Source organism: Hyperolius riggenbachi, chromosome 6, assembly GCF_040937935.1.
Source record: "Hyperolius riggenbachi isolate aHypRig1 chromosome 6, aHypRig1.pri, whole genome shotgun sequence".
Taxonomy (NCBI): Eukaryota; Metazoa; Chordata; class Amphibia; order Anura; family Hyperoliidae; genus Hyperolius; species Hyperolius riggenbachi.
The window spans coordinates 108,747,960-108,774,414 of record NC_090651.1 but is presented as its reverse complement, the minus strand read 5'-3'; the positions used below and the strand labels follow the sequence as shown (position 1 = coordinate 108,774,414).

The window sequence follows — 26,455 nt, the reverse complement described above, 5'->3', positions numbered from 1 at the left end:
AAAAGTGTCCACCAGAGGGAGCAGAAGTAAACTATAGGCCATATCCTATTGATGAACTATTCTTAATTTAGGCGATGGGGGTATCGCCTAATTCTAAACAATTTAAGACCCCCCCCCCCCCCAGGCAGAAAAGAACTTGCTTGGGCGATATAATCACCAGCGAGTTCTTTCACGGTATCTAATTACCCTTATCATGCCTCCAGGAAGCGATGCTTCAGAGCAGACATGAGCGTTAGCTTAGACCTGCAAAAAACAGGTCTAAACCAGATAACGCATGTCGTCACCGCAGCATTTGGGGGTCTCCTTTTATAAGGAAACCCCCAGTGCTCCCCGTTGGGTCGCCGCACATGTTAGAAGCCCCCCACGTGGCTCTGCCAGTCACCCCTGTAAAAATACAATCCGCCACTAATCACCCGACGCCTCTCGCTGCAAAATCTGTTGGATAATTACAGTGTATCTGTCACTGTAATTTCTGTGCGCATAGGAGCCCAGGCAAAGCATCTTTGAATCTGCCGCCAAGGCTCCCCATTGGTCCACTGTCTGAGCCAATAAAATGGCTTTTGATAATTGGTGCTGTGGACCAAGCACCACAGCACCACATGGTCTGATTTAAACTTCAGAACTCAAATCTCTGCTGTGGTGAAATCATCCTATTTTCACCTGAAGAACATTGCAAAAATCAAGCACCTCATACCCCCAGAAGATCTGCCAACCTTAGTCCACGCCTTCATCACATCCCGACTGGACTACTGCAATGCTCTCTACACTGGCCTTCCAAAAAAGGTCTTGTACCGACTACAGCTGATACAGAATACTGCTGCCAGACTGCTAACCAACCAACCCCGTCACTGCCACATAACGCCAGTCCTGCACTCCCTTCACTGGCTACCTATAGAATGGAGGGTCCTATTCAAGATCGGCCTACTGACATTTAAATCCCTGAATAATTTAGGCCCTGGATACATGAAAGATATGTTGCAGCTGCGTAGCAATCCCCGCATTCTCAGATCAACAGGTTCTAATAATCTAGTCATACCCAGAGTCCACTTGGAAACTTTTGGTCCCAGAGCCTTCTGTCATGCTGCCCCTACGTTTTGGAACTCCTTACCTCAACAGATCAGGACAGCTCCATCCCTGGACGTGTTTAAATCCAGACTGAAAACCCACCTGTTCAGTTTGGCATTTGCAGAAATATAACTTTTGTTGTGTGAATACTTAATCCAACTAATTACTGAATCTGAGAGAGCCTAAGCGCTTTGAGTCCTATGGGAGAAAAGCGCTATAGAAATGTTATTGTATTGTATTGTATTATTGTATTACTGCGCAAGCGCAAGTCTCAGATGCCTGCACAGTAGAGTGGACCCGACTGGGATCGGCTATTTCCATCTATTTCCGAGTGGAGAGCTGCAACAGCGCCCCCCCCCCTTCTGCCCCCCCTCATCGGAGCCAGGGAAGGTAAATATTGCACAGCTTGACAAATTGTTGGCTGTGCCTTCCGAGGGGAAGACAGAGACCACCGTGGGACAGAGGAGGACGGGGTAAGCCTCGATAGGATCCATCAATTGCATTGCACTGGTTATAGGCCACATTAAAAGTGGGAAATGTTTTAAAATAATGTATTGCTGCCTCATTCTTTTACTTTTCATCACAAAAACCTGGCATTTTAACATGGGCATTAGAAATGGGGAGTTTCAATATTTTTAAATTGTTGGGTGTGTTTCTTTTCCTTCTTTCTTTTTTTTAGGGTTATGTGAGGTGAAGTCGTCTTGCAAAGTAAGTAAATTTAAAGGTTTCAGTAAACAAAATATGCCACTTCGCTGATAGTCTTTAAAATGTAAATATGTGAATTACAAATAAAGAATAAAAGGGGTTTTGTCCATGGTTCAATATTAGTATAAAATGTTACCAACCCAGGTTACTACCAAATTATTCAGCATTCAATTGCAAGTGAAAATCAAAGGCGAGTCTTCATTTATATTGACTAAGGCTTCTAGCAACATCAGTTGGTAGCCCAGGAAATCCTTCTTATGTAAAGAAATTGAAATCTCCATGGAAACTTGTATGAAAAATATACTCCAAGGGCATGATTTGTCAAAGAAACCAGGGAAGCAATAACAAACACGTCTTGCTCCTCGGTTCTCCAGACATCTCCTGATTTATCAAGTATTACAATTATCACGAGTCTGGAACTAGCTTAACAACGGGCAGGCAATTTATTATTTATTTCTAATGTGAAATTACAAATTGAATTCATGCATTTTTAAGAGTGGTAGAGTATAATTTTCTTTTCATTTTGTGTGTGCGTGTGTGTATGGGAGATTTTTCAAAGAGATGATGAAACGAGTGTCAAATGAGTTGTAGGTTTTGGAGGAAAAAAAATGAAATGAAAACTAATATTAAGATGGTGTTTTTGTGTATGAATGCATATCGAGGCTTTGTAAGGATTGGAAAGCTTTTCTAATAAGTCTCCTGTGCACATCATAAAGATGTAACTTTGGAGAGCTGGAAAAGAGTACAGGAATGTACAGGGGGACCTTATTTTACACTAGTTTACAATAACACAATCTATAAGTAGGGATGGTTGGAAATCCCTATTTCTGATTCCGCCGAAATTCTGATTTCCACCAATGCCAATTACCAATTAGGCGGATTTCCATTTTACAATTCAAATTTTTGTGGAGTCTTTTTTTGGGTCATGTTTTATATCCTCTGAATGGCTAGATACTTTGAGCTGACTCTACATTCTCCGATTGGTGCAATGTTTCCAAGTTCTGTGATTGGGCTAAAATTACTGATTTGCGGTAATGCGGTATTTCCACAGAAATCTGATTTCCGATTTTCGTTTTCCGATCAAAAACTGGATTTCCAAGTTCCGATCAGAAATACCAAAATTTCATTTTCGCAGAATCCAAATGAGCATCCCTACCTGTAAGGTCAGTAATTTTGTTTGATTTCCTAGAATTGTTTTAAATAAAAGGCTGTATACAGGCATACTGAAGAAGGTGGATTGGGGGCAGGTGATCAACAATGGCCCTCAGCTACGACCCCCACAACCCTCTCCCCCCCCCCCCCCTTGACATTTCTTCCGCTTAATTGGTAGAGTAGCCATGTGTAGCTTTACCTCTTCCAGGGTGGTCTACTCTGCTGTTTACCACAGTCTCTATATACAGTGGCTGCAGTGTAGACACACAGAGCTGCATATAGTGAAGGTGTGTTTAAAAGAAGGGAGTTTGGTAATCAGAGTGGACTGACCTGCACTGGAAAAAGTAAAGCTTGACTGCACTATTCTGAAAATCAAGGGAAGGAAGAGTGTTTGTGTTAGGCCTAGAGTGGGGAGGTTAGTGTTAGGCATGGGTGGGGGGGGGGGGTAGTGTTAGGTGTCCAAAGGAGAAATTACTGTGAAGGAACAGCTTAGTGTGGTTTGCCTCCTTAAGGTATTTGCAATAATTCAGCTTTAAGAGTGTGCATGAGGTGCATTGTGGGTAACCAAAGTTACAGACTTAAAGAGAAACTGTGACCAAGAATTGAACTTCATCCCAATCAGTAGCTGACACCCCCTTTTACATCAGAAATCTATTCCTTTTCACAAACAGATCATCAGGGGGCTCAGCATGGCTGATATTGGTGAAACCCCTCCCACAGGAAACTCTGAGGACCATGGTCCTGGCAGTTTCCTGTCTGTGAACCTCATTGCATTGTGGGAAATAGCAGTTTACAGCTATTTCCAAATGCCAAAACAGCAAGGAGCAGCTACATTACCTGCCAGCAGTAAAATGTCACCATGTGATAAATGTCAGAATGTAAATTAGGGAGAGGAAAGATTTTACAATGGGCAAACACTGACTAAATCATTTATACATAATTATTGTAAAAATGAAGCACTTTTTTATTACATTATTTTCACTGGAGTTCCTCTTTAAAGCTAAAGTATTACAAATGCCTTCTGTTTTAAGAAAGCAAACCACACTAAGCATTGCTTTTTTTGTAGGAGGGTTTTTTGGTCTCTTTTAGTCCCCTATACTTTCCTATTGGTTTTCCAAGCTGCTTGGAAGAGAGAATAAGTAGATATTACCAGTATTTTAAATATTAATAATCTCTTGTGCCAGAAGAAAGCCACAAAATTGTATGCTGTAGTGAATGGAAGGACATGATGACATAACAAAGGTCAGGATTGAATATGCTATCACTGCAAAGGAATCTTGGGTGTGAAGTACTTGCATTTAAAGCGGAATATAACCTAGAATTTCTTCTTTGCTCTAATAGAATATTCACAGCATAATATATACAACCAGCATTTTTTTTTTACTGGAACATTATTCAAAGGGTTAATCACAGGCTTTAGAAGCTCCCCTGCCAACAGAGCTGCAGCATGTTAAACAATGTAATCTTGTGTTTACTTAAGGGCTCGTTGCCACTATTGCGGTGCGGAATCGCCTGGATTCCACCGCTGATGAAATCGCATGCGGATGCGATTCCCCATGCATTTTTTGCCACAAATTCGCATGCAATTTCGCATAGGTGAGGTTATATGCGATTTTAACCATGTCACTGCCTGTGTGAATCTACATTGGTACCTATGCAACTTCACATGCAAATTCGCGGCAAAAAACGCATGGGGAAAACGCATGCGATTTCCCTATTAAATACATTGCATGCGATTCGCATGCATTCCACTCGCAGGCGAATTCTGCGGCTCTTTTGTGCGTTTTTTCACCGCTGAAAAAAACGCACCTCAACAACGCTACAGTGGAAACAGGCCCATCCATTTGCATTACATGTGCGAATCCGCATGCGTTGGACGCATGCGGATTCGCGATAGTGAAAACGAGCCCTTAATGTATCAAGTGTGGAATGTGACACATTCTCTGACTGTGCAGGAGCTGGTGGACACAGAGAGAGAGTCAAACCATGTCTGCCTGAATAAATGAATGAATGAATAAAAGCAGTTATTAATAAAATGCAAAGTCAGCTCATAAAGCTAAAAAATGTACTTTTGGGAACCTATAACTTATAAATGAATAATAATACTTATGCACAAATTCAAATATATAACCGTATGGCATATAAAAAGTAGGAAAACATGCTTTTATTGAATTTTATGTTAGGGTTTTAAACCGCTTTAATTAACTGTCAACAGTCAGTCTTGCTACAAGAAAAAAGGGGGTCAGGTAAAATTTCACATTGTTATGAAAAGACAAAAAAGCTTCTGAAATGGCCCAAGGACGTGGTGCAGAACCTGCAGGACAGAAAAACACACAGACATGGATATCAGTTGAATTTGGTTTTGTGAGGCACCGATTGCTTTTAGATAACTGTGACACACATTTTAGAAAATTAGATAATGAAACATAGAAAATCAGCGGCAATGTTACCTTTATATGTAAACTAGTGTATTTTCCATTATTTTTGGAGACCATTGTGACCCTTTAGAATATATTGGATTTGATCATCGAGCTTGCAAAAATCACCTACAGTGCAGTTTGCATATCACTCGTCCTTTTCTATTTTAAACTCTATTACAATTTTTTTTTTCCTGAGTGTCAGAAAAATTAGATGACTTTCATGCTGGGTGGCAGAATTAGCCAATTATAACTGATAATGAAATGCAAATCCTAAAGTAAAGGGGTTTTCTTATGTCTTCTCTGCCTCAAAATTGAATGTAAAGAAGACAAAACAGTGATTACAATTTTCAGGCATAAAAGGCAAACTAAATTAAGTAATTTTTCCCCATATTATGTTTAAGTAGACAAATATGGGTGCATTATTATTCTAACAAGTGCTGATAGTGGATAATGTGTTTCATCTGCAGTATTTTAAATTAAGTAACATTCCTGGGAAACATACACAAGGATAAGTTGGGCTTAATTAAATGTAGGCTCTTTTCTCCAAACATGCTATCTTTTTCTTCTGTTTACCGTGAAGCTTATGAAATTAAAGGCTTAAAAGGCATTTTGCTGATGCTCAGTCAACATATTTTGTACATGTTTTACCAATTTTAAAATTGTGAATGTGTGAGTGAACGGTCAAGTAGATGCAAATAATTCTGAGTTGATGCAAATTGTATGCAAATGTATGTAACTTGGAAATGGACCAATAAAATGATACTGGGGCTGCACCCTGCAGTGGTGCTCAGCAGAGCTCGAATATTCGAGTAGCTCGAATATTCGAGCTCTTTTTCAGCTATTCGAGCTCGGTATTCGAGCTCCGAATAGCTGGAGATATTCGAATGGGCTATTCGAGTGAACTCGAATAGCACATTCACTATTCGCGCTATTCGAGCTAACAGCGCTATTCGAGCTCGAATACCGAGCTCGAATAGTGTCATAGCCCAGATTGATGTCCTTAGAGCCAATCAGAGGGCTCCCAGGCCCTCTGACGGCAGCCAATCACTGAGGGGGACCCTGGCCAGCCCCTACCCTATAAATAGCGGCCGCCATGTTCGGTTTTTCCGTCCTTGCCTGACTTTGTACAGAGAGAGATCTGCTCCTTTGTGCTTTGGCTTAGCAAGAGCTTTATTGTGGTCATTCACCTAGCGTTTTTGCTCACATACACCTCCTATATACACCTATATTGTTGTTAGTTAGATAGACATTGTATTTTAGTTAGTAGCTTGTGTGTTACTAGAGAGCCAGCTGCTGCAGGCAAGCTTACACAACTTTAGGCCTCAGGGCCTGCCTGTGTGGGCAGCTCAGCTGTTCTCTCCTGTCCTCTGTTAGTTTATTTCTTCTCATCTATACCAGTATTTCTGCTGTCCTTTACTAGTACTACTGAATGATTGTATTTTGTACTGTAGTTATATAACTGTACTAGGACTAACTAGGACACTCACTGTCACTGTTTGTTCATAGCTCCTGCGTGTGACCGTGTGTGTGTGCGTGCACTGTCTGTAGTGTACACACACTCTATTTCCTTCTGATTACTGATTAATTATTGTAATTTCTAGTTGTACTTCCTGACTGTTACTACTTACTTACTGTACTAGGGACACTCACTCAGTCACTGTTCATAGGCTAGCTCCTGCACGTGTGTGCGCGTGCGTGCACTCACTGTCTGTAGTGTACACACACTCTATTTCCTTGTGATTACTATTGATTATTGTAATTTCTAGTTGTACTTCCTGACTGTTACTACTTACTTACTGTACTAGGGACACTCACTCAGTCACTGTTCATAGGCTAGCTCCTGCGTGTGTGTGCGCGTGCACTGTCTGTAGTGTACACACACTCTATTTCCTTGTGATTACTACTGATTACTGAATCTGATTAAGTTGTAATTTCTAGTTGTACTTCCTGACTGTTACTACTTACTTACTGTACTAGGGACACTCACTCAGTCACTGTTCATAGGCTAGCTCCTGCGCGTGTGTGCGCATGCGTGCACTCACTGTCTGTAGTGTACACACACTCTATTTCCTTGTGATTACTATTGATTATTGTAATTTCTAGTTGTACTTCCTGACTGTTACTACTTACTTACTGTACTAGGGACACTCACTCAGTCACTGTTCATAGGCTAGCTTCTGCGTGTGTGTGCGCGTGCACTGTCTGTAGTGTACACACACTCTATTTCCTTGTGATTACTACTGATTACTGAACCTGATTAAGTTTTAATTTCTAGTTGTACTTCCTGACTGTTACTACTTACTTACTGTACTAGGGACACTCACTCAGTCACTGTTCATAGGCTAGCTCCTGCGCGTGTGTGCGCGTGCGTGTACTCACTGTCTGTAGTGTACACACACTCTATTTCCTTGTGATTACTGCTGTACTGATTATTGTAATTTCTAGTTAGTGTACTAGGGGACACACTCACTGTTCACTGTTCACACTTACTGATTACCGATTATTGTATTTTGTATTTGTACTGTACTACTCAGTTAGCGATCTAATCACTTAGTGATTAGTGTCACCTCACCCACCAACCCACTCCATTAAAGTACCCCACTTTTCACCCGCCCTTTTAAAAAACTTTTGTGTTTACGCCCAAAACATCTAAGATGTCTGGAAGTGGCAGCCAGCGCGGTTTGGGCAAGGGGAAGGACAGCAAGGGAATCAGGAGGAGAGGGAGCAGCATTGTGGCAAGCCGCGGCCGCGCCACCATGCACAGTTCTGCAGCAGCAGCAGCAGCGTCAGTGGCTAACATTCCTCCTATAGCCACTGGCCGTGGACGCCTTGGGCGCCGCCCAGCAGGAGCATCTGCAACTCACGCTGCAGAGACACAGCAGCAGCAGCGTGTAGCACCTGCTCCGATTTTCCTCCAGCCGGGTCGGAAACGTCCCATTGAGGAAAAGGATGCAGACACTGTGGTGCAACGGAGGATGAGCAGCCCGCCATCAGCTCTGCATCCGAGGCCTCCACCCTCACCACCACCACCACCACCACCCCTGTTCGCAGCAGCCGCCCAGCAGGGCCTGGGGAGGAGGCCAGTTCACCGTCACTTGCCGACCTGTCATTCAGCAGTCTTTTGACCCCAGGCATCATGAGTAAATTGTCTGCTGTTGTTGGCGATCTTGAGGAGGAGATGCTGATGGGCACTTTGGGGGATGAGGGATTGGACAGCAAGACTGTGGCGACAGTCAAGCAGCCCATCCATGCATCAGGAGAGGAGTTTGGGGGGTCATCATCCCAGCAGGACATGTTTCAGGAGGGGGAGGATGATGATGACACGGTGACAGACAGAGACTGGGTGCCACCAGCTCCAGGGGATGTCGTCATCAGCAGCTCTGAGGAGGAGGAGGAGGATGCCCTTGTGGGCCTTGCAAGGAGGCGCATCATTGCAAGCATTGGCAGCAGTAGGCAGGTCCCACAGCCTGCTGGTGTCTCAGGCTTAGCAGCAGCAGCAGCAGCATCTGCCAGTACCACCACAAGCCGCACCCAAGCCTCCCCCCCCCCAAACCACCACAGGGAGACAGGCAGCAGCGGTTCCATGCCGTAGGGGGTTGTTTTTGTCACCAATCTGGCGCTTTTTCACCATGCCCACTGTGGACAGCAAGTACGCCACTTGCAACCACTGTCAGCGGAAGTTGAGCAGAGGTGCAGACCCCTTAAAGTTCAGCACCAGCTCGCTCATCAACCACCTTGCTGCAAAACATTTCCACCAGCATGAGGAGTTCCAGAGGCTGAAGGCATCTGGTGCTGGCAGTGGCACCACACCCATCACTGCACAGCCTTCAGCAGCAGCAGCAGCAGCAACAGCAGCCACCCGCCCTCCTGCTCCTCCAGCAGCACCAGCAGGAGTGCGGAAATGCACTGCTCCTCCCCCCTCTGCAACTCCTGCTGCCGCCGACACTGAGGCCTGTTCTGGCAGCCAGTCCTCAGTGGCCTCCTCTGCTGTGTCTGCTGATTCCCGTGCCAGCAAAAGGTCACGCCAGAGCCTTTTAAACGAGTCCTTCCAGGGGGTGGTTAGGGCTCTGCCTCCCAGCAGCCGTCGCGTGCGTCAGCTGAACGGCTTGCTGGCACGGGCCATGTGCTCCCAACTCCTGCCGTACACGCTCGTGCAGGAGGGGAGCGACATGCGTGCGCTGCTTGCTTGTGCAGCAGCAGACTGGCAGCTCCCCAGCAGACACTTCTTCGCCCGCAAGGCCATTCCTGCACTCCACCGCTTTGTGATGGCCAATGTGGAGCGAGGGCTGGAGCACGCGGTTGGTGAAAGGGTCCACGTCACCATAGACTCCTGGAGCAGCCGCTTCGGGACAGGCCGCTGTCCTTCACTGTCCACTGGGTCAGCTTGGTGGAAGGGGGTGAGGATGGGAGAGCAGCAGCGGGCACAGCAGCAGCAGCAACACAGAGGGTGGTGCCACCCCGCAGGGTCAGGGGAACTGCAGCAGGTTCCTCCGATCCTCTGCCATCCTCCGGCACACCTGGCCAAACCCCCCGCCTCAGCAGCAGTGTGAAGGCCCGCCACTGCCAAGCGCTGCTGCACTTGGTCAGCCTTGGGAAGACCAAGCTGACGGCAACCCATGTGTTGGCCAAACTCCAGGAGCAGGAGAGGATTTGGCTGACACCCAGAGGCCTCAGAGTCGGAGAGGGGGTTGCCGACAATGGGGCCAATCTGGTTGCCGCAATAGACAGGGGAAACCTGACCCACATCCCCTGTCTTGCCCACGTGCTGAACCTGGTGGTGCAGAAGTTCTTGCGCACCTACCAGGGGATGGGCGAACTGCTGGAAACGGCAAGGAACGTTGTGCGTCACTTCCGGCGCTCGGCTGCAGCCTGTGCGAGCCTGGAAGACGTGCAAAAGGAGCTGGAGCTGCCACGCCATCGGCTGATCCTTGATGTTCCGACTCGCTGGAACTCCACCCTGGCGATGTTGGAGCGTCTGGTTGAACAGAAGCACGCTGTCAACCAGTACCTTACCCTGGCCACTGTTTCCGCCGCTCAGAGAAGGGACAAGACCAGCAACATCCCGTCCATCGTCCCCGATGATGACTGGAGGCACATGCAGCAGGTGTGCTTAGTGCTGGCTCCCTTTCTGCAGGCCACTAACATGGTGAGCAGGGACTATGCTATGGTCTGCGAGTGGGTGCCCCTGGTTTGTCTGCTGAACAGGGCCCTCGATGCTTTGCTGGAACAGGGAGCGGCAGCCTTGGACCAGCAGGAGCGGCAAGCAGCTGCACAGTCCACCTCTGAGGGGGAGGAGGAGGAGGACTTGGTGGAGGTCCCTGACCTTGCTGCTGATGAGGGGGATCAGCACAGTGCAGCTGAGTTGGTGCGGGGGTGGAGAGAGGATGAGGCTGAGGAGGGAGAGGAGGAGGATGAGGACAGCACTGCCGCCGATGTGCCAGCACACGTGGCCCGCCTCTTCCCAATGGCAGCGCACATGCTGACGTGCCTGCGCAAGGACCCCAGGGTGATCCAGATGAAGCAGAGGGAGGACATCTGGATCAGCATGATGTTGGACCCACGCCTCAAGGGGAAGTTGAGCCAGTTCCTGCCGCCCGCAGGAGGAGACCCAGCGCAACAAATAAGGAGCTTGCAGCAGGCCCTTGTTGAGCGCTTGGAGGAAGCCTTCCCCCAGCCTTCCACCCCCACTGTCCAGCCAGCACAGAGGCAGCAGCAGGTGCCTGCATCCAGCAGCAAGCGCCCCACAGACCTGCTGTCTCTCAGCAACGAGCTCTACAGGACTGTAGAGGCTCCGGCAGCAGTGACTAGAGAGGAGGTGCGTGCAGCAGCATCCTCCTCCAGTCACAGCCAGCGCCTGACCCGAATGGTGGCTGACTACATGGGGTCCTACAGCGGGCTTGACAGCGATGCCCCTGTTGATCCCATGGAGTATTGGGTCAAGCGCCTGGAGATCTGGAGCGAGCTGGCGCAGTACGCCCTGGAAGTGCTGTCCTGTCCCCCTTCCAGCGTGCTGTCCGAGCGCTGCTTCAGTGCAGCTGGTGGCGTGGTCACCGAGAAACGCTCACGTCTGTCTCACAAGTCTGTGGACAGACTGACGTTTCTCAAGATGAACCAGGCGTGGGTGGAAGGCAAGTTCCTGGCCCCTGTTGTCGACGAGAGGGGGACATGAACTGAAGAACCATTGTTAATGTGCCTTACCACCCTTTACCACCTCCTGGCTCCTGCTCACTAAGCCAGCCTGGTTCACTTTGACTATTACGTCGCCTGCAGCCACACATTTTACACCTACAGTGGGCTGCTGTGTACTGCCCTTCTGCTGTCTGTCTGTGTTTCCCACTGCCAGGGTACACAGATTTACCTTCTGCTGCCACTATGCCACCAGCTATTACGTCAAACAATAGCTATATATCTGTGTAATTTGTTTTACAAACAAAACCAAAAAAACATAAAAAAAAGGTTTAATTTTTCTGAGGTGCCCGGGTTGAAAACTGTGTTGTCCCAGTTGTGTATTGGACACAATGTGGGCTGCACAACCGCTGCCTGGGACCTCCTGTTGTGTTTATTTACGCCCTGGTATTACCGCTAGGTACCAGGGCTATTATGTCACGCTGCCTGCCTGCTGCCACACTCACAATACTCCTCCATTCCTCCTGCTGCTGCTGCTGTCTGTCTGTGTTTCCCACTGCCAGGGTACACAGAATTACCTTCTGCTGCCACTCTGCCACCAGCTATTACGTCAAACAATAGCTGCTCACATAATTACTCCTCCATTCCTCCTGCTGCTGCTGCTGTCTGTCTGTGTTTCCCAACGCCAGGGTACACAGATTTACCTTCTGCTGCCACTATGCCACCAGCTATTACGTCAAACAATAGCTATATATCTGTGTAATTTGTTTTACAAACAAAACCAAAAAAACATTAAAAAAAAAGGTTTAATTTTTCTGAGGTGCCCGGGTTGAAAACTGTGTTGTCCCAGTTGTGTATTGGACACAATGTGGGCTGCACGACCGCTGTCTGGGACCTCCTGTTGTGTTTATTTACGCCCTGGTATCACCGCTAGGTACCAGGGCTATTATGTCACGCTGCCTGCCTCATTGACTGCCTGCTGCCACACACTCATCCTCCTCCTCCTGCTGCTGAATTTACCTCCTGCTGTCTGTGTGTTTCCACTGCCAGGGAGCACATACAATGGCGCTTCCAACATGCGTGCGCCACCAGCTATTTGTTACGCTCAAAAATAGCTGCATTTCTTTAAAAAAACAAAAAAATTATATATACTTTTTATTAATACTGTGTGATATTATTTTTAGAGGTGTCCGGGTTGAAAACTGTGTTGTCCCAGTTGTGTATTGGACATGATGTGGGCTTCACGACCGCTGTCTGGAACCTCATGCTGTGTATTTACGGCCTGGTACCACCGCTAGGTACCACACAGCCTATTATGTCTCGCTGCCTGCCTCATTGACTGCCTGCTGCCACACAATCATCCGCCTCCTCCTGCTGCTGCTGCTGAATTTACCTCCTGCTGTCTGTGTGTTTCCACTGCCAGGTAGCACATACAATGGCGCTTCCAACATGCGTGCGCCACCAGCTATTTATTACGCTCAAAAATAGCTGCATTTCTTTAAAAAAAAATATAAAAGAGAAATAAGTGAAGAAGAAGAAGACGATATAGAAAAAGAAGGAGAAGAAGAAGAAGAAGAAGAAGAAGGAGAAGAAGAAGAAGAAGAAGAAGGAGGAGGAGAAGAAGAAGAAGAAGAAGAAGAAGAAGAAGAAGAAGAAGAAGAAGAAGAAGAAGAAGAAGAAGAAGAAGAAGAAGAAGAAGAAGAAGAAGAAGAAGAAGAAGATGAAGAAGAAGATGAAGAAGATGAAGAAGAAGAAGATGAAGAAGAAGATGAAGAAGATGAAGAAGAAGAAGATGAAGAAGATGTAGAAGAAGAAGATGAAGAAGATGAAGAAGAAGAAGATGAAGAAGAAGAAGATGAAGAAGATGAAGATAAAGAAGATGAAGAAGAAGAAGATGAAGAAGATGAAGAAGAAGAAGATGAAGAAGAAGAAGATGAAGAAGATGAAGAAGATGAAGAAGAAGAAAAAGAAGATGAAGAAGAAGAAGATGATGAAGAAGAAGAAGATGAAGAAGATGAAGAAGAAGATGAAGAAGAAGATGATGATGAAGAAGATGAAGAAGATGAAGAAGAAGAAGAATACAATATAGAAGAAGAAGAAGAAGATATAGAAGAAGATATAGAAGAAGAAGATATAGAAGAAGAAGATATAGAAGAAGAAGATATAGAAGAAGAAGATATAGAAGATAAAAAAGAAGAAGAAGAAGAAGTATATACAGTACTGAAAAAAATTCTGGACACAACTTCTCTTTCCACCTTTTTTTTTTTTAAAGGAACATCCCCACATAATCACTTGCTGTTGTTACTTGGAAAAAAAGATGTTTCTTGCATCATTCACCCTCAAAACAAGTGTTGGAAGCTATTTAAGGCCAATTCGAATAGTCAGCTCGAATAATGAGCTCGAATACCGACTCGAATAGTGAGCTCGAAGTCCGAGGTCGAATCGAATAGTAAAAAATATTCGACTCGAATATTCGACTGAATTCGAATAATTTACTATTCGAATTCGACCAAACTCGAATAATAAAAAGGGGTATCCGAGCATCACTAGCACCCTGATACATGGAAAATATTACACCGTTCCCTACGCTACTCTGCAAAGCTGGGGAGAGTGTTTTTTTTCAGATTTTAGTGGTCATTACACAGGGGGGAGGAGGTGTCAGAGGCCCACAGGGCCCACAGGGCTGTAAGACTTCTGGCTCCACCCACCATGTTTTAGCTTGATTGAGTTGACTGCAATTTCTCTGTTTTGTTTGACACAGTGAGTGCAGCAATACAGGGAAATTCTAACCTTCTTTTAACCTGCATGGCCCCTTTCCGAAGGGGAATCTGAAATTAGAGGGACATAGATGCTGCCATATTTATTTCCTTTTAAACAATACTGTTTGTCTGTCAGTCCTGCTGATCTTTCTGGCTGGAGTAGTATTTGAATTATACACCTGAGACAAGCATGTGGCTAATCCAGCCAGACTTCAGTAAAAAGCATGCTTGTTCATTGCATGCCTGGCTAAGGATCAGCAGGTAAGCCAGGCAATTTGCATTGTTTAAAAGGAAATAAGTGCAGCATATGCTTTGCTATTGTTGTAAATTCTCTGACTTGTACCTGGGGTTGGGAAAAATGGATGCAAAATAGCGGTAATAGAATATCGGTAATTTTACACTGTAGCCCCACTCTGGTGAACTAATATTCCCAGAATGCCCACTGTTACTAAAGATTTACACTCTGCCACCACTATCTTTCTCTCCCCCTCCCCACGTGCCTTAATTTCCAGCTACAGACAGTATTTCTGTACTTTAATGTGGTCGCCTATGGTAATGCATGCATACATTTTCCAGGTGCTGCTTGATCTCAAATTGTCCATTTCTGGGTGTCGGCCTAGCAAAGTATGCAGCAGTTTAACGCTTAGTATGTATTCCTCCCTCCAGTACAGCCGTTCATTCCCTCCTGGTCCCCAAGTACAGCCATTAACCCCGCATGGTCCCTAAGTGCAGCCATTCTCTTTCCTGGACCAACGTATACTTTAGGCTTAAAACAAATCTGGCTGTCAGGCTTGTCTAGCTACTTTCGATAGGTCAGACTGTATGCTTATATGACTGACCTATAACCCAGCCCTAACACTTGGGTACACTCCTGCCTAACAACAAACTACAATACCCTGCAGGTAGATGTAGCATACAACCTGGCACATAGCATTCACCAAACACAGCAAGGTAATGCAGACACAGTATACTTGAATAGTTACCTGAGGCTTATGGGCTGAGGCAATTCAGATGAAAGTGTAACCACAATACAGATGCATAGTCAAAACAGGCCAGGATCAGGGCAGGCAGTGTTCATGCAAGGTCCTTTAACAATCGGTGTACAAATTACAAAATAAGTTAGCAAAAAAGGCAGGTGCCTCAAGAATCACTAGCAAGCAGCGCTCTAGACTGAACGTCCTGCTATTAGAGTTTCCAACCACAAGCTAGATAGGTCGCAAGCTGGAGGAACACTGCCGTCAGTGGCTGCACATCAAAACACCTGCGTGTATAGCACGTCACCGCGTCCGATGACGTCACTGCGTCATGTTGCTCCATAGCTCTGAAGGCGGATCACAAGTTCCCAGTAGTTGTGCAGGTGTTGCTGAGGGGTAGCCTCTACCTCACATGCAATATCGGGCCCAATGGCCACCAGATCCAGTGAGTCTGCATATGAAGGAGGGGCGGGGGGGGGGGTAAGGGTGTAATACCGGTACCCCTACTGTTTTGATGTATTTGCTGAAAACCTCCATCAATCTAGTGACTGGATTTGAGAGCTTATTGTTGCCCCTTTTATATTTTTTCTACATGAATAGCTATTCACAATAGCAGGGGAGCACTCTACCTTAAAGACTTTGCTTGGGGGGTCTGAGCCCAGTTTTAGGGCGCTGACGCATATCGGTGCTATTTAGACTGATATTATCTTGTTGACCTTTGTTTATTTATTGTCCTATGAGCGCTAGAGTACATTGTTGTTTGTATTCCTTTTCATACATTCACCTTCCTTTACATTGCTAGTCTACCTTCCCTTCCTTCCTTTACATTGCTAGTCTATTTTTTAGCAATTCTGCTCACCTCCATTCTCACTTAGCCCATATGCAATTCACTTTTTACCCTGTGTTTATTTTCACTCAATAAAATGCCCTTTAAACCACCAGCAAAGAAGAAAATAAATGTTCACTTATTATTTGGTAAAATGCTGAAAAGTTATTTTAAAGAGAAGATGAAAATTATCTAGGGTATAGGTATCTAATTTTCAGTCCTCGGGGGGCTTATTATATTTATTCCAAATCATATTTATTACTTATGAGACATTCTTTGCTTACCTTCAGCATTTTTATTTTTACTTGTCAGCATCTTATTTTGTAATGCATGCAACACCCAATGTCACAACAGGATTCTGGCATACTTGTTATATAATCCCATTATCCAGCCTATGGAACTAGCTACTCTATGTGGGCAAAAAAGTCAAGAGGCCTGGCAGTCACTAAAGTCTAGGTCTTCCCATGCATTCAGACATAAGGAAATGCTAAATTCCAGGTTTTCTCAGCTGTCTGACAAGCAGTCCCCCCACAGACTTACTGTTGCCAGGGAGGTGGATTTGTTTGGTATTACTGTGGAATGAAGCTATGTTATCAATTGCTGTATAATAATTTGGAACTATGAAGCAGAGTCAGGACAAGGTCTTCCAGCACCCAAGGCTGAAACACCAAAGTGCACCCCCCCATCCCTCCCACTCCAGCCGTCTCACACTGATTGCTATTAGACTAAGAGGCACCACAGGGCCCACAACACCTTAATCTCTAGTTATCTGGCTTGCAGTCTCTGCCATGTATCCCCTTTTCTTATTTCTCTCTGCTTCAAACACAGTAGGGGAATGATAGCTGAGTGAGTTGTGTGCCCCCTCCTACACTGCGCCCTGAGGCTAGAGCCTCTCTTGCCTCTGCCTTGGCCCGACCCTGCTATGAAGCAAAGATACATAATGCTGCTGCACTGCCGTATCCGAGCCAACCATTTGCCACTTTGCAACGCTTTCCAAAGCTTTGGACTCTGGAGGCATTTTGAGATCCCCCCCCCATTTTGCTGTGTTGACCAGCTGTAGCTATTGTAAACTCCTGCCCCCCTACCCCCACCCCTTTCTTCCACCCTCCACTTTGTAGAAGTGTACCAGACTGCACAGGCTATGGTGTGTAATACTGCAATGCAATACCTGTTAAATACACTTTACTGTAACAGATTAGTTGTAGTTATTTTTCTGTTATGTGCCCCAGTGAATCCCACCATCTAGCCCCCTTTGTGACCTCCAAACATGTGAAGCTGGGGCTGTTTCTGTCAGTGTGAGTAACAGGCAAGGATTTAAAGTATTTTAAACCATAACTAAATCAGTAGCACAGGCTTTTTCCATCACTGAACAAAGCTATATTTCAAAAACATGAAGCTGTTCTTAGAGGACAACTGAAGTGAGAAGAATATGGAGTCAGTGCTGGCTCTCACATGAAGCAAGAGGAAACATTTACATCAGGCGCAGAGATTTCAGGGGCAGCATTTTTGTACTGTATGTGAACCTTCCTGAGGAGGAATGAAGTGGCTGAGGATGAGCAGTTTGTTTGTCACAGACTCACACCCAGCCAGTGTGCTATTGTGTTGAGCTGCAGTATGTCATGTGAGAACATCAAATGAAGCAGAGTAAATTGTCGGGTGCCGTGCGATCATTCCAAATCGGGGCAGGGGGTGCATCCTCCAGCAAAAGGTCCTGTATAGAGGCTGCCATATTTATTTCCTTTTAAACAATACCAATTACCTCGCAGCCCTTCTGATCTAGTTGGCTGAAGCAGTGTCTGAATCACACTAGAAATAAGCATGCAGCTAAGTAAACATCTGATATGCTGTATATTTATTCAGGGTCTATGGTTAAAAGTATTAGAGGCAGAAGATCAAAAGGACAGTCAGGAAATGAGCATTGTTTAAAGAGGATCTGTAACGTCAAAATATCCCCTGGGGGGTACTCACCTCGGGTGGGGGAAGCCTCCGGATGCTAATGAGGCTTCCCACGCCGTCCTTCGTCCCTCAGGGGTCTCGCTGCAGCCCTCCGAGAAAGATGACATCAATATTTACCTTCCTGGCTCCTGCGCAGGCGCTCTGATGGCTGTCGGCTCCGAAGTAGGCGGAAATACCCGATCGCCGTCGGGTCTGCTCTACTGCGCAGGCGCAAGTTTCTGGCGCCTGCGCAGTAGAGTGGACCCAACTGAGATCGGGTATTTCCGTGTAGTTCGGAGCAGAGAGCAGCCACAGCTCCCCCGCTGGAGCCTGCAAAGGTAAATATTGAACTGACAGTCGGGTCTGTCGCCGGCTGTTCGGAGGGCTGCAGCGAGACTCCCGTGGGACAGAGGACGGCGTGGGAAGCCTCATTAGGACCTGGAGGCTTCCCCCACCCGAGGTGAGTACCCCCCTGGGGATCTTTTTGATGTTACAGAGTCTCTTTAAAAGGAAATAAATATGGCAGCCTCCATATCAGCGCCACGGAATATGTTGGCACTTCATAAAATACTTTAAAATAAACTTGTATGCAATTCTATCAAACAAGAGTTACTAAAAAGTAAACATTTTGATAACTGGAAACGTAGCCACACCCTCTGCTCAGATGCATTCTACCCATTTGCTAGGCCTAGTGCAGATATTTGAATCTAATATTTCATGCATGACATGTATAATGCAGGCACAGGAAAAGACTGCAAAGTCATATCACAGCTTCGCTTCATTTGATATATATTTTACTCCACAAAGGTTTACTTTAACTGTCACAAAGTTCAAGAGGGGAACGGATGTATCTATAATTAAAGTAAGAAAACTCTTTAAGTGTATCAAAACGCTAAAAACCCCTAAATGGAGTTTCAGAAGATCATTATACTTCTCCCATAGTAACACAGACCATATTCAGCATCTTCAAATTCAATGACTTTTTAATGCAGCTCTGTGGCTATCTGAACTCATTGCTTTGTTGAACTGTCAAAGATTAATGTTATACTGACTCTCATAACCTTGGGTGCAGAAGTGAAATATCAGCTAGAATGTGACAGAGAAAGTCAGTGGGCTTTGTGCTAAATTGTCACTTTTACAATTCTTTCTCTAATATGCATTTCTGCCTGTATTTCACGTATACTCGCATGTGGACAGACTCTAGCGATGTCTGTATTCAACCTTATTTCTATGAAAAGGTGTCTCAGATTTAAAAGATTTATAATCTCCTCATTTATATTTCAGTATGTGAATCTGGCTCGAAAAATATGTTATTGGGACAAAGTCATGCACTAGAAACTGCTTTTATATGTTATAACAAAAGCCTATACATTAATCAAATTGTGTTGAGTTATATATAACTGTAATAAATCTTTGTTGGTTGCTATGGGCAACAACACTACACCTTAGTTCAGCACCATATCACAGGAAGTGTGATAACTCGACTCTCATCACAGCAACAGCACAGGAGATAGAACTTCTTATACGTCGTCAAAGTTTCAGGAGTTTATTCAGTAAACAGATATACAGATGCTTATCTTTACATGTTCGTTACACCTCAGCGAAGCAATTGGTCTGTAGTAAGTCCTCTTTGCGTTACAGGCTCTTGGTCCATTCCTTTTGAATGGCAACCAGGCTTTCTCTTATGTTACATCTATACTACGTTGCACTTAGGCCTATATACAGCATACAGTTAGATAGGATGACAAGACATTACTAAAAGAGTAGAAAGTGGAAGTCATCAGCCAGAAGTCAGAAGAAGCAGTAGTAGCCCCGGGAGCTCACTAGCTCTTCTTATACTAACTCTAAAGAGTTAAATGTGACATCATCTGAGCAGGGATGGATCAATACCTCTTCGCCTGCTATTGGCTGATAAGACCCCGTGATATCATGACAAGCACAGTCTTTACTGCGCATGGCGTGAAAAACTCCATGTTCCAGGGACCTGACTCTTAATCTAAAAAGAACATTGTTTACCTTTAGGAAATATGAAAACACTCGATGTTTACAGAACAAGACTGCCTCCCTGTCTGTACATCGTAGCCTTGTACTGTCCAAATCACACTGTTCTTCAGTGCTTCTAGAAATGCTCCTTAAAGGTATACTCTGCAAATCAAGTCTTTTACCTAAACTCAGTTAAAGTAACTGAGGCCTATGAATTAATATAATACTTAAGTTCTAACAATAACTAGTAGACCCAAGCCCGTTTAAAAATGGGCTCTAGGTCTTTTTCCAGCCACCGCCGCCAGTCTGCATGCGCGCACACACTGCACGCGCCCGACTCGCACGCAACTGCTGTGCGTCCACCGCGCGCACACCCGCACCCGCCCACCTCGCTCGCCTGCCTCGCTCCCTGGTCCTGTCCAGCTGTCCGTTACTGCGCACATGCGCATTAACAAAAAACCTGGGACACAGGGACAGCTGCTGGACGCAGCGATAGTTAGGGTTTTATTATAGAGGATTGGTAAACCCCAGACCTGATGTATTACATTTTTATTAGTGCTGACAATGGCCATTTTATCTGATTTTTAAGGCTTTGGCTGACTTTTTCTACCCTCTTATCATGTCATTAACAATAAACAAGAATAAGAAACTGTTGTATTAATTAGCACCTGAATAGGTAAATATATTGATGAGTAGGCAAACATTGCATTTAGAAAATCTTAGTTCATTTTAAAGTGGGATTCAACTCCCCTAAATTAAATGTACTCTTAGGCAGGCACATAAATAACATTTGAAAGCATTCCCTTTGAGTAAAAATGTTTACCTTTAATGCAGATCTGCAAATGTAATTATTGCTGGCTAGAAGCCCTTTGCCTGGTTTCTGCACTTTGCTCCTCTCCCTCTTCTGCTAAATAGACATGTTGCTATGGCAATGGTTGAGTGACTTCAGCAGAAAAGTAGACAGCAGTGAAGAGACAAACTTGTACTGTTGCCTACATCGAAAGTGAACATTTTTACTTAAAGGGATTACTTCCAAATGTTTTTTATGTACCTAAGAGTATGTACTTAAATTTTGGTTTGGTAAATTATGGAGGAATGCGTCTTTGTCTCTCTCTCTTTTTTTTTTTGGAGATGTTGTGTGTGGAGCAAGTCGAGTGGATTATTACATGTTGGAGGATTGTGACAGGCAGAGGGTGGCCTCTAATGACCCTGCAATCGCTGTGGACCCTATCTTACTAAGGGTCATATCGTAAGGGTGAGTGTCCCCTACTAGGGATGAGGTGGTGGTATTCACTCAAGAGTAGGGATGCTCGGAAAATTCCGCGGAATTATAAATTCCGTGATTCCGGCCGGAATTAGGTTAATTCCGATAGTCAATCGGAATTCCTATACCTCTCAAACGGAATTCCGCGGAAATTTTATAATTCCGACAGAATTTTCCGGAATAGCACAAATCTCTCTCTCTCTCTCTCTCTCTCTCTCTCTCTCTCTCTCTCTCTCTCTCTCTCTCTCTCTCTCTCTCTCTCTCTCTCCTCCATCCATCCATCCATCCATCCATCCATCCATCTATCTCATGCAGTAGGGAATTGCAGATTTTCAAAACAGCTTATATACCATAGCTGGGATTTGAACCCAGAACCTGGTGTGTAGTAGGTATGTGTCTTAACCTCTAGACCATGACCCACACTACATGTTAAAGCTGGCAGTAGCATAAACCATACTTCCATTATGATCAATTCGATAGAAAAAGTAGCATGATTAAGGATTTGTACTTTTTGAAAAGCATGCCTATATACCATAGCTGGGATTTGAACCAAGGACCTTGTGTATAGTAGGTATCTGTCTTAACCTCTAGACCATGACCCACACTACATGTTAAAGCTGGCAGTAGCATAAACCATACTTCCATTATGATCAATTCGATAGAAAAAGTAGCATGATTAAGGATTTGTACTTTTTGAAAAGCATGCCTATATACCATAGCTGGGATTTGAACCAAGGACCTAGTGTATAGTAGGTATCTGTCTTAACCTCTAGACCATGACCCACACTACATGCTAAAGCTGGCGGTAGCATAAACCATTAAACCATACTTCCATTATGATCAATTCGATAGAAAAAGTAGCATGATTAAGGATTTGTACTTTTTGAAAAGCATGCCTATATACCATAGCTGGGATTTGAACCAAGGACCTAGTGTATAGTAGGTATCTGTCTTAACCTCTAGACCATGACCCACACTACATGCTAAAGCTGGCGGTAGCATAAACCATTAAACCATACTTCCATTATGATCAATTCGATAGAAAAAGTAGCATGATTAAGGATTTGTACTTTTTGAAAAGCATGCCTATATACCATAGCTGGGATTTGAACCAAGGACCTAGTGTATAGTAGGTATCTGTCTTAACCTCTAGACCATGACCCACACTACATGCTAAAGCTGGCGGTAGCATAAACCATTAAACCATACTTCCATTATGATCAATTCGATAGAAAAAGTAGCATGATTAAGGATTTGTACTTTTTGAAAAGCATGCCTATATACCATAGCTGGGATTTGAACCAAGGACCTAGTGTATAGTAGGTATCTGTCTTAACCTCTAGACCATGACCCACACTACATGCTAAAGCTGGCGGTAGCATAAACCATTAAACCATACTTCCATTATGATCAATTCGATAGAAAAAGTAGCATGATTAAGGATTTGTACTTTTTGAAAAGCATGCCTATATACCATAGCTGGGATTTGAACCCAGGACCTAGTGTGTAGTAGGTATCTGTCTTAACCTCTAGACCATGACCCACACTGCATAGTAGTAGGTACCTGTCTTACCCACTAGTAAGGGAGAGGCTGCAGCCTCAGGGCGCAGTGTAGGAGGGGGTGCACAATTCATTCAGCTGTCATTCCCAATTGTGTTTGAAGCAGAAAGAAATAAGAAAAGGTGATACATGGCAGCGACTGCAAGCCAGATAAGTAGAGATTAAGGTGTTGGGGGTGGGGGGGGGGGCCCTGGGGCACCTCTTAGTGTAATAGCAATCAGTGTGTGACAGCTGGGGTGGGAGGGATGGGGGGGCGCACTTTGCTGTCTCAGCCTTGGGTGCTGAAGGACCTTGTCCCACCTCTGACCACACTACATGCTAAAGCCTGGCCCTGAGTGTGGTTGATGGTCTAGAGCAGTGGTCCTCAAACTAAGGCCCGCAGGCCGAATGTGGCCCCCTAAGGCTTTCTTACCGGCCCCCCACACAGAAAATGTATTGCTTATAAATGCGGTCAGCTACATCTTTAAATATTGGTGGTCCACATATGGAATAGCAGTGCAGCACCCCCCATCCACATGGAAGCCAGAAAGTACAAATCCTTAATCATGCTACTTTTTCTATCGAATTGATCATAATGGAAGTATGGTTTATGCTACCGCCAGCTTTAGCATGTAGTGTGGGTCATGGTCTAGAGGTTAAGACAGATACCTACTATACACTAGGTCCTTGGTTCAAATCCCAGCTATGGTATATAGGCATGCTTTTCAAAAAGTACAAATCCTTAATCATGCTACTTTTTCTATCGAATTGATCATAATGGAAGTATGGTTTATGCTACCGCCAGCTTTAGCATGTAGTGTGGGTCATGGTCTAGAGGTTAAGACAGATACCTACTATACACAAGGTCCTTGGTTCAAATCCCAGCTATGGTATATAGGCATGCTTTTCAAAAAGTACAAATCCTTAATCATGCTACTTTTTCTATCGAATTGATCATAATGGAAGTATGGTTTATGCTACCGCCAGCTTTAACATGTAGTGTGGGTCATGGTCTAGAGGTTAAGACACATACTTACTACACACTAGGTTCTGGGTTCAAATCCCAGCTATGGTATATAAGCTGTTTTGAAAATCTGCAATTCCCTACTGCATGAGAGAGATGGAGAGATGGAGAGATGGAGAGATGGGGAGATAGAGATAGAGAGAGAGAGAATATTTTAAAATTTTTCCGGCGGAATTCCGAATTAAACGGAATTCCGCGGAATTACCCCGGTATACTGTCGGAATGGAACGGTAACGGAATTTCTATATGACGGAATGCTGAATTGTGACGGAAACGGAAATGGGCTATTCCGACCATGCCTGCTCAAGAGAAGAATCCTTAGCATGTCACAGTGTCTCGTGAACATATACAGTGGATTACCAAAGGACTGTGTTATATCTACTTATATCCAAGGACTGTTCACACTTAGTGCTTTTCCTGTATTGTTCTGTGCTATTTTAGTGGTTTATTGGAAGCACTCCATTAAATAATTCACCCTGTAGTTGTATTTAGCTAGCGCAGTGTTTTGCTTTGACCATAAATCTTTGCTTCCAACAGGCAGCCTAATGCACTAGGAATTCTCTAAAGAGCTGTAGTGCCTACCAACAGTAATCATAGTGTCCTGCAAAGAAGGGGAGACTATGTTGCTGCTCATGTCCTGGTTCTGCCCACCACTGCTGATGACCAGATTGAGCTGATGACTAGAGTAAGAGGATAACTCATGGGGCTTCTCTTTGCTCATCATCAGCTGTGGTAGCTGAGTCAGGCCTGGTAGAGCTTTAAAGTGAACCTGAGATGGTTTACTAGTGCAAATTTTTACTTACCTGTGGCTTCCTTCAGCCCTATCAGCACAATGGCCTCCCTCGCTGTCCTCCTCAGCCCCTCCGCTACGCCGATATGACTCCCAGTAATCTGGGCAGTTGCGGCATTCTGCGCATGCGTGGCTTGGCCGCACACAAACCCCTCGCAGGTGCAGATCTCTCCAGGGGATGGGAGGGCAGAATCCCTTGACTGGCGGCAACTGACTGGATTACGGGAATCGTAGTGTCAGAATGGAGGAGCTGAAGAGGATGGCGAGGGAAGCCACAGTGCTTATGGGGCTAGTAAAAGCCCCTGATAAGTATAAATTAGCACTCAGGTACACTTTAGAGATGTTGCGAACATAGAATTTTCTGTTTGCGAACGCAAACTTCTGAAAACTGTCTGCTAACAGGTGAATCTGGCGGCCACTATAGACTTCAATGGGCTGGCAAATTTTAAAACCTAGAAAGACTTTTTCTGGCCAAAAAAGTGATGAAAAAGTTGTTTCAAGGGGTCTAAGACCCGGACAGGGGCATGCCAGAGGGGGGTCCATGCCAAAAGTCTCGCCAAAAATTACGGAGCTGACGAAACGTCGTGTTTTAATCCCTAAAGGGCAGAAATCACATTATACACAGCTCTGGGTGACAGTGGGCTGTGGAATGTCACAAACAGAGAAATACAACTATCAGAATACAGTACTATCAGAATACAGTAAAATAATAATGCACTGGAGTGGTTCTGTGCGTGTAACTTAATGAGGCAACAGCAGTAGTGTGCACACAGCTCTGGTTGTCTGTGGGCTATGGAGTGTCACACACTAAAAAAAAAAAAAAACAGGAGACCGATGTGCTAGCCCTCAGTAGGGATGTTTGAAGTGCTTTCACAGTGAGTGAGGAACAAGAACACAGGCCTAGCTAATGCTTTCCCTACCTATCTGCAGCAAGTCTGTCCCTGCTCTCACTAACAGTCAGCAGAGTATTGATACAATATGGCCAACTGCTTTTTGATAAGGGGTGTGAGGGGTCCAGGAAGGGGTGCTAGCTGATTGGCTGCCATGTGTCTGCTGACTGTGAGATAAGGGGTCAACATTTAGCTCAATGATAATGTATAGGGGGAGAACACACCAAATGTTCGCTGTTCGCCGCAAATGCGAACAGCCAATGTAAGCAGAATACTGCTTGCCGGCGAACTATTCTGCCCATCTCTAGTACACTTTAATAGGAAGTCATGAGGTGGAGGAATTGGTTAGTATCCAGGAACTTTTGCCAGCTGCAGCTGGGTGTGATGATTATATGAACCCCCTTCAGCAGCCTTCAGAGTAAGCAAATGTGAACATATGTAGACTGCTGCTCACCAATGAGGGCTGAAAGTCTGGCTTCAGCCATAAACAAATACAGTACAGGATTGCACACAAGTTTGTTAGGCTACTATGTAGAGGGAGTACACAGCAATTCTACCATTACTGACAATGACAAGGTAGCACCCACTGCACAATTAGTGGAAGCGTTGCTATGGTAATGCTCATTACGCTACCTGCTAATTGCACAAAGTGCAAAGTGCAAAAATTGGCTTTTCCAATTGGAAAACTGAAAACGGAAATCATATTTCTGCGCTGATACTACATAACCACAACTCTTTAATTTTAGCCCAATCATAGAACTCGGAAGCATTGGACCAATCAGAGAATGCAAAAATGACCAAAAAAGATTCTTTGGAAAAACAGAAATCACATTTCTATGGAAATACCTAATTTACTGCAACTCGATAATTTTAGCCGAATCACAGAACTCAGAAGCATTGGACCAATCAGAGAATACAGAATCAACTTGGAAGTTTTTGGTCAGCTAGAGAATGCAAAAAATGACCAAAAAAAGACTACTCGGAAATCAAAATTGGAAATCCA

The 26,455-nt window shown here is 44.7% G+C and overlaps 1 long non-coding RNA gene across 1 annotated transcript in view; it reads right to left on the bottom strand.

Moving 5' to 3' along the window:
- Positions 1-5,106: 5,106 nt before the first annotated feature.
- The window catches only part of LOC137522519 (uncharacterized), a 100,830-nt gene continuing 79,481 nt past the window's right edge, over positions 5,107-26,455 (bottom strand). Inside the window, exon 3 of the long non-coding RNA XR_011022315.1 lies at positions 5,107-5,236. This is a non-coding gene — a long non-coding RNA (uncharacterized lncRNA). The remainder of the gene's footprint in view (positions 5,237-26,455) is intronic.